General features: G+C 42.4%; 1 long non-coding RNA gene across 2 annotated transcripts in view; it reads right to left on the bottom strand.

Annotated features, from left to right (window-relative positions):
* Positions 1-14,465, bottom strand: part of LOC141517404 (uncharacterized) — a 23,448-nt gene extending 8,983 nt beyond the window's left edge. Inside the window, exon 1 of one of the 2 annotated variants that reach the window (XR_012476839.1) lies at positions 14,173-14,465. This is a non-coding gene — a long non-coding RNA (uncharacterized LOC141517404). Of the gene's footprint in view, positions 1-5,219; positions 5,262-14,172 lie in introns of those variants that run through there. The other variant, XR_012476840.1, reaches the window with a different exon arrangement.

The raw sequence follows: 14,465 nt of genomic DNA, 5'->3' as shown, positions 1-14,465 counted from the left end.
AATGTAAAGACTATCAGATTGCCTTCTGTTGGGGGGGAGGGGGAGAGAAAGGAAGGAAGGGCAAATTGTAAAATTCAAAACTGCCAAAAAAATCATTAATATAAACTACTATTGTATATAATTGAAAAAAATAAAATATTTATATTTAAAAAATAAGGGGCAGATAGAAGGCACAGTGGATAGAGTACCAGCCCTGCAGTCAGGAGTACCCAAGTGCAAATCCAGCCCCAAACATTTAATAAATTACCTTGCTGTGTGGCCTGGGCAAGTCACTTAACCCCATTGCCTTGCAAAAACCTAATAAAATAAAATAAATAAGTAAATTTAAAAGCCTTTGCCTCTGGACACCTGAAGAAAGTCTGGAGCCACATATCTTCTCTTTCAGAGATGGAAGCCAGAAGACCAGGTTCTTTTTCCTCAAGCTCTTAGGGAGCACTGAAAAATCACTACCAATGAGGAAAAGTCCTGTGCAAATGGGCTTTGAGCACAAGATACAGGAGTTATTCCTCCCTTTTCAGAACTCTCAGGGCACTTTGTACTTCTGTTGCATATGCATCATGTTGTCATCATTAAACATTTTAATAATTGTATTATGTAATTTTAATCAAAGTTGTTTGTCTGTCATTCTCAAAGAAGTCCATGGCATCAGGGTGGTGATGCCACGACAAGAATGTGAATTGCATTTCAGTGAGGGGGTGCTGCACAGTCGCCAGTCTCACCCTCTCCTTCAGAGCCATCTGGGTCCAGTGGGCAGCTAGGGATCAGGATGATTTGAGAAGCCCCAGATACAGTGGGGGACTGAATTGGCCATTTGAAGCTCAGGTCTTTCCCAGGTCTCAGTTTGACTGAGACAACCCCTATTCAGTGATTACAGTGCCTCATCTCTCCTAATAGACTATAAGCTCCCTAAAGACAGGGCCTATTTTTATTTCTCTCATTACCTTGTATGCAAAATCATAGATTTCTAATTAGAAGAGACCCCAGAGGTCATCAGGCTCCCCCTCCCCCCTCCATATTTTGAAATGAAGAAACCAGAACCCAGGGGAGTTGTGACTTGGCCAAGATCTTGCAGCTCAATAATGACAGATCTGGAGACTTGGGATCTCAGCCCTAAATCCAATGAATATGTGGATACTGTATGAGAAGAAGCAGTCTCATTGAGCCTACTTTCCCCCATGGGGTCTCCAACAAACATGAGCCCTAGCATGTCCTGGATGCTCAGTTAAGTGTTGGCTGAATGCAAATTGATGCAAATGCATCTTGACGGAGCCCAGTGGTAATCAGCTCCACTTGTGTCAAGTGAGCATTAGAACAACTGGGGGGGGGGGGCAAAATCCTGGAATTAGGACACTGGAAGTCGGTCACAGCTGACCTCAGAAGGGCAGGCAATGAGCTGGTGATGGCACAGTGGTGAAAGGGCTTTCTAGGGGAGCCCCTGAATTTCGAATAGCAGGAACAGCCGGTGAACCTGACGCAATATTTCAAGATTTCCACTGAGAGTGACCCTTTGGCTTCCTATGGTGAGCTAGGATTGTGAGGATAAGTGAGTCTCATTCCTGCATCACTTTCCTCATGAGCACGCATCATGCAATCCTACCAGTTTGCAAGCATTTCTTAGGTTTTTATTACATATTAAACTGGGTATTAAACAAAGAAAAATGGGGGTGGGGATAGGAGAATCCCTGTCTTCAAGGCCCTTATGTGTTAATGGGGAAGATAACATGTCTATCAGTTAATAAATGCAAGATCCATAGAGAGCACATGACTGGTCCAACCGTTCTGGAGAGCAGTTGGAACTCTGCCCAAGTGCTCTAATACTGTGCAGCCCCTCTGATCCAGGAGGACCACCACTAGGTCTGTATCTGAAGAGATTCTAGAAGAATATATGGCAGGTGGAGAAAATACAGCAGTTGAGGGGATCAGGACAGGCCATCCAGAAGTGGGGGATCTTGAGTTGGGTCTTAAAGAGGGGTGGAGAGAGGATTCTAGAAGTGCCAAGATCTTCCTATGGCCTTGGGAGACCTTGTAGGAAAGGAAATAGCAAGTGATTGACAACTAATGCGACACACTGAATGGGCACAAGAGCTGAGTGGGATGAGCAGGGGTAAGAAGGGTCTGGGTTTGGTCCAGGCAGGGCTGCTGAATTTGGAAGAAATAGAATGTGTTCTGTTGTGGATGTGAGATCTTCAGATCACTAAGAACTGAATGTGTCATGAGTCCAAATTCCTCATTTCATAAATGAGAAAAATCATCCAAGACAGGATGTGAACTAAGGTCTTCCCATCATACTGGATTTGTGACGTCTATAGGAAATCTGGTTCAGTACTCAGTTCCAGTACTAAGGCTCCAGAGAGAGGTGAGGGCTGGATGGGTTCACCTGGGAATCATCTGTATAGAGAAGCTAATACACTCCTCAAGTGTAATGACTCCAAACCCATAAATAAGACAGCCCTGGGGCTGCAAAAAACAAGAAAGCTCTAAGCCATCCTGTCCAAGTAAGACTAGCAATGATGACCCAAAAGGGTTAACCCCAAGGGGGGTTAACTATCCACTAGCTGCCAATTCCCCAGCAGTCTTCCCACCCCCACTAGCATGAGTCAGCAGCAATCCTCAGGTCCAGGCCCCTTTGCTCCCTTCTCCTATGACAGATCCTACTAGAGCCAGACAAGAACCTTAGACAAACCCTCCAGACTAGCCTGAGTGGTTGGGGGGCCTTCCCCCTGCAGGCCCAGCAAACAGACCACTCTTGGTCACTGTAGGAGATGGCCTCTCAGGCTAGCTACTGAATCTACTGTCTCTTGTGTACTCCAGGACCCTTGTACTGTATGTTACAGACTTGCCAAGTCTGCATCAAGGCAAGCAGCATCATAGACAGGATCCCAAAGCCAGGAAGGAAGCTCGCTCGGGAGAGATTGCTTATTGTATGATCACCTGGTTGGGCTGTTGTGGGTCTACATTAGAGCAGGAGTGCTTTCCTCCCAGCATCAGCTCTGGGAATCCCTGTGTCTGGGAAGGGCAGCTCTGCTGGTCTCTGGGCTGAGGCTCAATGGCTATTTCAAAAGCTGTTGTCACAGCTTTCCTGCCAACTGGAAGAGGAAATCTTATCACAACTGGGGAGAGAATAAATCTTACTGTGTGAGTTTGCTCTTTACAGTCCCTTGGGGGGTGGTTGTTTGACCTTCATTCTCAACAAAGACCCTGACATCAGGGAGGTGATGCCATGGCAAACAAGTGACTTGGATTTGAGTGACAAACAAGTGACTTGGATTTGAGTGATTTAAGTTACCAGCCTCGTTTTCTTCTCAAGAGCCATTTGGGTCCAGTGACCGGAAATGGAGAGGGATGACTGGAGATGGCCCTGGATGGAGGCAGTCAGAGTTAAGTAATTTGTCCAGGGTCCCACAGCTATTAAGTGTCTGAGGCCAGATTTGAACTCCTGTCCTCTTGACTCCAGGGTCCGTATTCTACCCGCAGGGTCACCTTGCTGCCCCTGGTTGGAAACATTGGAATCAATGGACATACTGGCTCTCCAATTAGCCATTCATAGTCCAGAATTGCCTCCTGTCACTTCTCTTTTTTCTCCCCAAAGACTCTCCTAAGTCGTATCTCCCTACACATACAAAGTATCTTTCAAGGGACCACCAAACCTTTCTAGGAAACAAGACTACAAAAGACTTGAGCCTGGGAATGACATTGAAAGTGATCTGCTAAGAAGGTTGTTAGAGTATGGGGATCAAGGGTACATCAAGGGATTGGCCAAGGCAAGCAAAAGGGCCACTTATTAGGGAGAGAGGAACAATGTCAAAGGATATATGAGATGACTAGGAGAGAATAAAGGGGAATTTCAGAGAATGGCCCCAATTTTCTTCAGTGAAATGTGAATTATGACCCTCAGCCAAGAAGAAGGGAGATATGCCTGAAGAGAGAAGAGAAAGTAAGGGACAGCTGCTGCAGTAACTAGGACAGGAATCAGTCATGGAGGTTGCCGTGTTACAGTGAGGACCCAGTTGAGATTAATTAGTAAGAATCTGTAGCGGACCCCGCTTGTACAGGGTCATGATTTTTTTTTCAACTATATTCAGCAGCATGTGGAGGAGCAGAGGAGACAGGGTGAATACTATAGCACTAGGGCTTGGAAAGACATGACCGGTGATAGGACAAAGGGGAAAGACAATTCAAGTTGGAGAATATTGTGGTTGGTTCACCAGAGAGAAAGACTAAAGAAGAAAGTGTAACCAGTGCAGGCTGATAATATGGGTAAGAAAGGGACAAAAGGAATGTAAGTCCCAGAGAAGATGAAGAATAGGGTTAGGAATTATAAGTTGCCCTGCCCAATTAAAAAAAAAAAAAAAGATAGTGGGGTGGCTAGGTGGCGCAGTGGATAGAGTACCGGCCCTGGAGTCAGGAGGACCTGAGTTCAAATCTGGCCTCAGACACTTAATAATTACCTAGCTGTGTGGTCTTGGGCAAGCCACTTAACCCCGTTGCCTTGTTTAAAAAAAAAGAAAGAAAAGAAAAGGAAAAAAAAGGTAGCCCAACAATAAAGTATGATCACATGATCACATAAAGGAATTTCAGAACTCATGAGCACGGAACTTCAGTGATGACAAGATCATGGACATAACTACATCTGGTATTGGTGGCTGGGGGGAATAAAGAGATAATGGAAATAGACTGAGGAGCTAGGAAGTTGTGGTATCTGAGGGTTATCAATATAAATTTCAAAATTCCCTAGTACAGGAAAGAAATGGATTGGCTAGAAAGACCTAGTCACTGACTTTATTAAGGAAGAAAGGAGACTGTCGTAGAGATTTGATAGATAAAACAGTCACCAGGATGAGGAGGAGGATGAAGATGGGGATGATAATAGGCATTTGATTCAGTCACTTCCTCTATCCATTGACCCATACATATCTCTCCTCCCTTTGGTGCATTCACTTTCCTCTCTTTTCTTAGCTCTTTTCAGTCTGGCTTCTGACTTCATGATTCAACTGAAACTCCTCTCTCCAAAGTGACATTTTCTCTATCCTCACCTTCTTTTTTTTTTTTTTGCAAAGTAAATGGGGTTAAGTGGCTTGCCCAAGGCCACACAGCTAGGTAATTATTAAGTGTCTGAGACCAGATTTGAACCCAGGTAATCCTGACTCCAAGGCTGGTGCTTTATCCACCTAGCCACCCCGTATCCTCACCCCTTCTTGACCTCTCTGTAGCCTTTGTACCTTTTAGTCACCTTATTCTCTTTGAGAGTTTCTTCTCTCTAGGCTTTGAGGACATTGCTTTTTCTTGGTTCTCTTATCTATCTGACTACTCTTTTGTCTCCATTGCTGGATCGTTCTAAGCACTACTAAAGGCAGGTATCCCACCAGGCTCTGCCATGTGACCTCTTTTCTTCTCCTTTTATACCATTTCACTTGTGATCTCATCAATTCCCATGGATTCAATTTTCATCACTATGCTGATGATTCAACTATCCTTATCCAACCTTAAACTTCACTCTCACATCTTAACTACCACTTAGATATCTTGAACCGCTAATATTAAACTCAACATGTCCAAAATTGAATCCATTATCTTGCCTCCATAACATTCCTTTCTTCCTTACTTTCTTATTACCATCTTCCTAACCACCAAGGCTTGCAATATAGGAATCATCAACTCCTCACCCTCATTCCCTATATCCAAAGCCTATCAATTGACTTTTGGAACATCTCTTTCATACATTCCTTTCTCTACTCTGACACTGCCACCACCCTGGTACAGTCCCTCATCTCATACCTACACTACCTCAATAGCAAGCTGGTTGATCTCCTGGACAGAAGTCTCTTCACTCTGCAGCCTATCTGCCATTCATCTATCTAGTTGATCTTCTTCAAACATTGGTCTGACCATGTCCCTCCCCTACTCAATAACTCCAGTGGCTTTGATCTTCAGGGTCAAATATCAAATCCTCTGGAGTTCAAAGCCCTTTATAACTTATCTTTACCCACCTGTGCAGTCTTCTTATGCATTATGCACCTCCACCTAATCTGTGATCCAGTAACACCAGCTTTCCTACTGTTTCTTGAACAAGACAAGACACTCCCATCTCCCAACTCAAGATATTCCCAAGGCCTGAAATGTTCTCCTTCCTTATTCCAACTCTTAGAATTAGTTCAAATGCCATTTCTTGAAGGAAATCTTTCCCTGTACCTGCTAGAGTCCTCCCTATCTTTCATCTCTCCTATATGTATGCATTAGTAACCAGGAAAGCAACAGCTCCATTTTATCTATGGTTTCTGTATCTTGCCTCTGACTCCCCATCATACCTGTAACCTTTCTCACTCTTGGCACAGCAAGGTTAGGACTATCTAAGAGAGCAGGTTACATGAGATACCTACCCTGAAGTAGTCTTTTCTGATACTAGCCCCATCAAAGGATACCACTTCCTGTATTTCTACCCTAGGAATCCCCCAGCAACAGTCAATGTTCAGATGCCCCATACCCAAATTCACCTGCCTAAATAGAAATCTATATAAATTTTGTCCTTTGTCCCTTTGGTTCTGTCCCATTGGCTGGAAAACTCAATAAACCCTCAATGGTTCCTAAATTTATACTATTGGGTTTGGGTTATGGTTTTGATTTTAGGGTTTTGTGGCAGCACCTGATCATTTTACTCACATATTACATATACCTATTTACTCATCAATTATCCCCCCCATTAGAATGTAATTTCCTTGAGAGTAGGGACCATCAGTCAACCAATAAACAGGCATTTATAAAGCCTGTACCATGTACCAGACACTGTTGTAAGTTCAGAAGATACAGTGAAAGTAAGAGACAGTCTCTGCTCTCAAGAAGCTTACAGTCTAGTGGGGGATATGATATATATAAAAACAGTAATTTATCACATAGGATAAATTGGGGCTAATTTCAGAGAGAGGACACTAAGATATAGAAGTACAAGGAAAGGACTATTGTTGCTTACTGTAAGCACTTACTAGATCTTTGCTGAATGACAACTTGAGTTTGAGATGACTGTGGGATAGCTAGGTAAAGATGTTCAATGGGCAATTAGGAATGCATGCCTCAGGGTTTGAGAGGGAGATGAAGGCTAGTCATAGAGATTTATAAGTCATCTGTAAAGAGATAATAATGAACCAAGAGGAACTAGTTAGAGCACCCACAGAAACAGTAAAGAGATAGAAGAGGGTCCAGGGCAGAGCTCTGTGGATATCTGCACAAAATGGGCAGTATGGGAATAGTCTTTCAGCAGAGGAGACAAAGAAGGAACAGCAGATAACTAGGAGTATCAGGAAAACCCAGGGAGAACGGAATTACTGGGGAAAATGGGGCCTCACAGATTCAAGGGAAGCAAAAGAGGAGGACTGGAAAAGGCCTTTGGATGACAAGATCAGCAATAGCCCATTTTAGTTAGCATTTTAATAGAATCATTAAGATGGAAGCCAGATTACAAGGAATTTAGAAGTCAGTAGGAGAGGAAGAAGGGAAAAGTGAGTTCTGCTTAGAAAACATGGAAAGACTTGCATGAACTGATACTGAGTGAAGTGAGCAAAAGCAGAATAACATTATACACATTAACAATAACATTGGAAGATGATCAACTATGAGGGACTTGCTCATTTTAAAAGAACAATAATCAAAGACAATTCTAAAAGACTCATTATGGAAAAAAACCATCTAAATCCACAGAAGGAACTATGGAGTTTAAATGCAGACCAAAAAAGTCTTGTGAATTTTTTCCCCCTCTAATGTTCTTTCACTATATGACTAATATGGAGCTATGTTTAGCATGATTATACATGTAGAGACTATATTAGATTGCTTTCTGTCAGGGGAAGGGGGGAGGAAAGGAAGATAGGTAGAAAATTGTGAAACTCAAAATTTTGCAAAAAAGAGATTATTAAAAATAAAAAAAAGCAATCTACCAAGACATGGAGAAGAAAGAAAGAAAGAAAGAAAGAAAGAAAGAAAGAAAGAAAGAAAGAAAGAAAGAAAGAAAGAAAGAAAGAATAGAGAGAAAGAATAGAGAGAGAGAAAAGAAAAAAGAAAGGAAGAAAGAAAGAGAAAGAAAGAATAGAGAGAAAGAATAGAGAGAGAGAAAAGAAAAAAGAAAGAAAGAATAGAGAGAGAGAAAAGAAAAAAGAAAAAAGAAAGAAAGAAAGAAAGAAAGAAAGAAAGAAAGAAAGAAAGAAAGAAAGAAGAAAAAGAAAACATGGTAGGATGCAGTAGGGAGAAAAGAACAGGACAGTCTTACATGGAGTGGAGGGAAGCACAGTGTCAGGTGCTTTACAGATATCTTATTTAGTCCTCAATAACAGATTTTCCTCACAAAAATACTGGAGTGGTTTGCTATTTCCTTCTCTGGCTCATTGGACAGATGAGGAAACTGAGGCAAACAGAATTAAGTTACTTGTCCAGTGTTTCACATCTAGTAAGTATCTGAGGTCAGATTTGAACTTAGATTCTCCTGACTCTAGAGCTGACACTCTAGTCATTTCACCACTTAGTGCTATTATTATAATCTTCATTTTACAAATGAGGAAACTGAGGCAGGCAGCAGTTAAACTATTTGCCCAAGGTCATACATACATACATATATATGGTTTTTTTTATTTTGGGGAGGGTTGCAAGGCAATGGGGTTAAGTGGCTTGCCCAAGGCCACACAACTAGGTACTTATTAAATGTCTGGGGTCGGATTTGAACTCAGGTACTCCTGACTCCAGAGCCGGTGCTTTATCCACTGTGCCACCTAGCTGCCCCAAACTCAGGTCTTCTTGATGCCAGGCCCAGTATTGTAATCAGTGGACCACTAGGCTGCCTCTATGAGATGAGTTAGAGAGTTCATTCCAGGTGAAGGGATCAGCAGAAGTCGTCATAGATGAAAGGTAGCTGGAGAAATAGACTTTCAAAGAACAACAAATGATCTAATTTAACTGGAGCACGAAGTGTTTCTAGGGGACTAAAGGATGCACAGATTTGGGCCAGGGCATGGAAGATCTTGTAATGCCAGGCTAAAGTTGGGAGGCACTGAGGGGTTTTAAACAGAAAGGTAACAAGGCTAAAACAATGTCATAGAAATGTGAATTTGGCAGAGTGCATAGAATGGGTTGGAGGACAAATGAATGATTGAAAGAAGATAAGAAGGGCTTACTATGTGTGAAGCCCTGAAGACAGAAATAGAACAAATAGTCCCTGTTGCCAAGCTGAGAGACTGGTAGCAGTGCAGATGGTCAGAAGGAAGTAGATAAAAGAATGATTTCAGGACATGGTGAACTGATTCTGTGGGAAGAAGCAAAAATAAGGACTAGCAGAATACAGTGGAAGGAGTTGCAGATGTGGACTCAGGGGCTTAAGTTCAAGCTCTGCCTCTGCCAAAACTTAACGGAAGGACACAAGTCATTCTCCTTTTTTGCTCCTGTTTCAACTATAAAATGAGCCCAGATGACTTCTGATCTAGGATTTATAATTACATGGTTGAAATCTACTTCAATGGAAGATCTGTGTGACCCAGAAGAAACAGATCATTAGAAAAGATGCAACTGGTGATTTGGGACATGTGCCACGAGTGGGGGGGGGGGGACTGCATACCAGCCATCTCTTTGAGTGAGACTAGACCTGGGGAGAGGAGTAAGAATTGGCTAGAGATCTGGAAGTCATCTGCTTCATTAGAATGAGTGAAAATACCAGAGGAGAGAAAAAGACCTGAAGGCCAGCGATTGTATCTGTGAACATTGGTGTTTAAATTAGGGAAGAGTCAGAGGAGCTGTCCAAAGTGACCAAAGAGTGGTCTGAGAGATGGGAGAACTGTAACCAGTGTGGTATCATGGAATCCAAAGGGTTCCAAAGACTTCAGAAAAAAAAAAAGAATGGGGGGCGGCTAGGTGGCTTAGTGGATAAAGCACTGGCCTTGGAGTCAGGAGTACCTGGATTCAAATCCGGTCTCAGACACTTAATAATTACCTAGCTGTGTGGCCTTGGACAAGCCACTTAACCCCATTCCCTTGCAAAAAAAAAAAATAAAGGCCACAGGATTTGATGAAGATTGGAGGATGATGGTGACCTTGGAGAGAGTAATCCAGCTGGATTTGTAAGGGTAGTGACCAGATTGCATAATGTTAAACAGTAAGGGCTTGGCAATGACCATAGATGACTTTTTGGACATATCAACTGGTCAGTGAAGGAGAAAAATGAAAGGTAGTTGTTTAAGGTCAAGGGGATAGTAGAGGAGAAGAAATTAGGAAGACGTGAATATGAGGCACTAAAATGACTTTAGGACTAATTTTCTCAAGCTTGTACTTCAAATGTGGATGAAATTTTCAAAGTTGGAGAAGAATGCCAAGTAAAATAAGGTGGTTTTAGTTGGAAGAAGCAAAAACCTCTCCTTTTCAACTCAACCATTTATAAAGACCTACTCTATGTCCTACTATGTGCTAAATGCTGAGAACAGAAAGACAAAAAACCCAAACCATTCCAGGCATTTAGATTCTTTGAGGGAGGAAACTAATCTGTATACAGATAAATGACTACAAAACATATACAAAGTGGGCGGCTAGGTGGCACAGTGGATAAAGCACCGGCCCTGGAGTCAGGAGTACCTGGGTTCAAATCCCATCTCAGACACTTAATAATTACCTAGCTGTGTGGCCTTGGGCAAGCCACTTAACCCCATTTGCCTTGCAAAAACCTAAATATGTATATATATATATATATATATATACACAAAGTAATTTTAGGGCTAGGGGATACAGAGAGAACACTGAGGAGGGAAGGATCAAGGGCTGCATTGGACAGTGATAACATTCCTCACCCATAGTCCCCTACTTCTCTAGCTGATAATGTTTGTCCTTTGTTCTCAAAGAGGACCATGATTTCAGGGGAGGTAATGCCATGACAAAGCACATAAATGGGGTTTGGGGGGGTTGCTAAGTCACCAGCCTCACTTTCTCCTTCAGAGCCATTTGGGTCCAGTGGCCAGATATGACAACCAGAAATGGCCCTGGATGTGAGGTAGTCAGGGTTAATCGGCTTGCCCAAGGTCACACAGGTAGAACGTGTCAAGTGTCTCAAGTCAGATTCCAATTCCCATCTTCCTGTCTCCAAGGCCAGTGATCTATCTATTGTACCATCTAGGCTGTTTCATCAATTATTTACTATAATTGTGACTGTTGTTATTATATCTTCATTGCTGGAGGACGGAGGAGTATTTCTTTCTCATGGGGCTGAGTGGCTACATCACAGACCAAGTGGGCTGATGGTAATTACTACCTGAATTGGAGGCAGTGGAATGGAGGAAATAGAAATCTGGGGATCCAGGAGCATTATCTTTGCTTGCTCTTTGAGAGGCAAAATGACTCTGGCATCCACTGCATCCTGGGAGAAGGTGTCACAGGAAGGTACCACCCTAGTAACTCTGGAGATAGAGAAGCAGAACTTGAAGATGGTGCACGCTGTGTCCCTCTCTGACATGGCAGTTTGATTACAGTCAGCCCTTGCAGATGCCAACTGTGAGGAAACCAACTGGGATGCCTTGGCAAGACTGATTTCTTTTCATGATCCACCATCTGCTCCTTTAGACCCATTAACTTGAGGCCAGAAGTAGACAGAGCTAAGGGTAGACAGAATACCAGGAAGAACCAAGCCTATCAGCTTAATGTAAGAGGGGAAAGGAAGGAAGCAGCATTGATATCATGTTGACGATGTGCCAGACACTGTGCCACCTCTTTTTTATACTTTTCTCATTTGATCCTCACAGAAACCTGTGAGATAACAGTTCTGATGATCCCTATTTTATAGATGAATAAACTTAAGTCATGAAATGACTTGCCTAAGGGTTACCCAGTTAGGTTACCTGAAGGCCAATTTGCCCCAGTCCTCCTCACTCCAAGCCCTGTACTCTATCCACTGTACCACTCACCTGTCTCATCTATCTTGATATGAACAAAATGTGCCCCTTTATTTGTGAAAGCTGCAAATAGTTTGCAGGTTAAGTTTGCTTTCTCTTGTGGATCATAGGGTCATGGATTTAGATCTAGAAGAATCCTAAGAAGTCATTTTGTCTAGCCCCATATTTTAAAGCTAAGGAATATGAGACCCAGAGAATGCAATTCTCCCAAGGTTTGTTGATGGTAGAATCAGCATTGGACCCCAACACCCACTAATTCCAAGTCTAATGATTATTTTTTTCCATTGCACAATAGTCATTTCTTAAACACCTACTGTGTGCCAATAACTATGTCAAGGGCCAGGAATTTGTCAAGAAAAGCAAAAACGGTCTCCACCCAAGGCAATCAACCTTTATTAAATGCCTTTGGTGTGCCAAACACTGTGCTAATTAACTAAAAGATAATCTAGGCCCTCAAGTAGCTTCTAATACAAAGGAAGCACCCCACACCTCCGGAATCTTGTTTCATGGAGATGATACCAGGTTGGACAGAGATGCAAAGAGACTATGCTTTGGGAGCTCCCCGCTTCACTCCTTTGTGTAAAATTGTGAGTTCCACATTTTCCTTCCTTATTCCTTTCCCTCTGGTTCTCCAGTATAGCAAACAATCTGATGGAAGTTACACGTGTACAATCATGCTAAACATATTTCCAAATTGGTCATTCCTTAGCATTAGTAAAGGCATTTATTCAGAAAGTATAGCAACAACAGTCATTACATCCGTAAACATGGTGAAGCTGTCCCACAAATATACACAGTATCCATGGGAAAAGTGTGCATCATGCTCTTTCAGGGCCAGGATTCATGAATGAGATTTGGGTCTCTGGGTCTTAGTTTAAAGCTGAAGGCTGTTATTTGAGAAGCCACTTGGCTTGGCTCTTCCAAACCTGGCTCTAGAAATTAGGCTTCTCCCAGAAAGCCTTTTTGGATTGTCTTGAAAAAAAAAAAGCGCTTATGTTCCTAGGAAGGTGGGGGAGGAATGGATTGTAAAACTCACAGAACAATGACCTCCCTGGTCAGAGTCTGATTAGGAACAACAAACCAAGTCGTTTTTTATCCCCATAAAACAGGGAATAATAGGTTTATGAATTTAGTTCATTATCCCCAAGAAGTAATAGGGACTCTATTAGTGACAGGGATTTAAGATAAATTTTTGGATGACAAAAACTGTCATTAGATCCATTGTACTGTTGAGAAGAACTAAGTCATTCATAGTTGAAATTTTTTGTTTTGTTTTTAGATTTTTGCAAGGCAAATGGGGTTAAGTGGCTTGCCTAAGGTCACACAGCTAGGAAATTATTAAGTGTCTGAGCTGGATTTGAACCCAGGTACTCCTGACTCCAGGGCTGGTGCCATAGTTGAAATTTGAACAATGTTACTGCAGTCACTGTGTCCAAAGTTCTCCTGGTTCTGATTATTTCACTTTGCATTAGTCCATTTAAGTCTAATTTTTCCTGAGAGCATCCTTAGAGCAACAATAGTGCTCCATTACATTCATATACAACTTGCTAATGTTCAGCTATTCCCCAATTGATAGGCATTCCCTCAATTTTTCAATTCTTTGCCACCATGAAAAGTGCTGCTATATTTTTGTGCATGTAGATCCTTTCCCTTTGATGATCTCCTTGGGTTACAGACCTTGTGGAGGTATTGAGGAGCTCCCATTCTAACAGCCTGTGAATAATTATGTACAAACAAGATGTATTCAGAGCAGATGGAAGGTAATCCAAGAGGGGAAGGCATGAAGTAGCTGGAAGGGCAGGAAAGGCTTCCTTAGAGGAAGCCAGAGAACCCAGAAGGCAGTGTGTGGGGGTGGAGATGGAGCATCTCAGGTGACAGTGCAGCTCCTCCAAGATGCAGTACCCATACTCTGGGTGGTTGCATTTCTCATGTTTCTCTGTTTGGGGACTGAGCCCCGAAATTCTCTTAGGGGTTTTCTTTTTTGCACTGATTCCCGATTGTTAGTCTTTTGACATTGGTAACATCTAGAAAGGTGACTAGACACTATTTCTCCTTTTTTTTCAAGTTATTCTGAACTTGACAAACATAAACATTTCCATAGATCGTGTAGGAATATTGTAAATGAAACCATGAATCTTGTGGGTCGTGTGTGTATATGCTAAATCCAACAATGTCAAAGGTTCTATTTGTGTTTCCCTATCTACCTATTGCTTTTAAAAAATGCTTTTCTTTCATGCTTGCCTTTCTCACCATTTCTTCATATGCCTACCAGTAGTTCTTCAGGGTGCCTGACCTTCCAGATCCCCTCCAACAATTCCCTTTTTCCCATTTTGTCACTTTTGCCTCCACCGGGGGAGGAGACGGCACGTCCCAGTCGTTTTCGCTTGAATTTCTCGTTTGAATCATGCAAAGCATTTTTGATCCGAATATTGAATACCTTTCGGAAAGTGCCCATCGTTCTCTTTTGGCGCCTTGTTCACTGGAGAAGGTCACACACACGCGCGCGCGCACGGACACACACTCACACATACGCACACACGCGCGCACGGACACACACTCACA

This window comes from Macrotis lagotis, chromosome 3 (assembly GCF_037893015.1).
Source record: "Macrotis lagotis isolate mMagLag1 chromosome 3, bilby.v1.9.chrom.fasta, whole genome shotgun sequence".
Taxonomy (NCBI): domain Eukaryota; kingdom Metazoa; phylum Chordata; class Mammalia; order Peramelemorphia; family Peramelidae; genus Macrotis; species Macrotis lagotis.
The sequence above is the reverse complement of the archived record's forward strand: the minus strand, read 5'-3'. Positions and strand labels throughout refer to the sequence as shown.